The sequence below is a fragment of the Penaeus monodon genome, chromosome 28, assembly GCF_015228065.2.
Source record: "Penaeus monodon isolate SGIC_2016 chromosome 28, NSTDA_Pmon_1, whole genome shotgun sequence".
Taxonomy (NCBI): Eukaryota; Metazoa; Arthropoda; class Malacostraca; order Decapoda; family Penaeidae; genus Penaeus; species Penaeus monodon.
Window position 1 is genome coordinate 6,885,218 of NC_051413.1, and position 839 is coordinate 6,886,056.

Here is an 839-nt window from a genome sequence, read left to right on the forward strand (position 1 = left end):
TCAAATCCTAGCACTCACACATATTGAAAATCCTTACAAAACATCTTAAGAACTCTTAATAACTATGTTATAATTGTCTCATTCAATATTTACACCTGCACTCACACATATGAACTCCGACAATCAGAATATAAACTATTGATTGTATATCCACATTATGGAAACAATTTTTTTATAGCTTGCATCAACATTCACCGAACTGTAAAGCTGCTTGACAATGCTTTAGAGCTACAGGCTAAAGCTTTGCAAACTTTCCTTAAAGATCTGATGTAAAACAACAATAACTCATGCCTGTTTAATCATTACCAATCATAAATGCATGAACAATCCATCCGTTAAAATGCTTTAAACAGATATCTCTCATATACGCTGAATCAAGTGGTAACTGATTTTAAGGCAATTATGTTTCCCCCTTTTCCCCCTCATATTCAATGATCATGTGATAAATGCCAGGTCATAGTAGTTAAAGCTAATGTTACATAAATCATTTCAAAATCATTTGGCAACCCTTTCTAAAAATGACAATGAGTCACAAAGTATTTTAAAAAATGGATTAAAAATGTGCCCCAAATAATTCATGATCAGTGACCACTAACCCTTTCATTTCTGCACGAAATGTGACTGATACATTAAATTTTCATGATCAGGAACCATTTTCCAACTGGACCACACAGAAAAAAGCTATGATATGTATACTCCTTCAAGCACACAATCACTGACCATGTCACTGTTCCACATAACATTCACATTCTACTGCTTGAAGTTTTAGATCACCATAGTTTAATGACATCCCAAGAGTTGCAGGATTAAGTCCTTTGAAGATTGTTAGCATTTTTTTA

The 839-nt window shown here is 33.3% G+C and overlaps 1 protein-coding gene across 1 annotated transcript in view; it reads right to left on the reverse strand.

Annotated features, from left to right (window-relative positions):
* Positions 1-592: 592 nt before the first annotated feature.
* The window catches only part of LOC119591029 (protein scribble homolog), a gene marked incomplete at its 5' end in the record, with an annotated part of 112,139 nt that continues 111,892 nt past the window's right edge, over positions 593-839 (reverse strand). The window contains 1 exon segment of the mRNA XM_037939758.1: positions 593-839.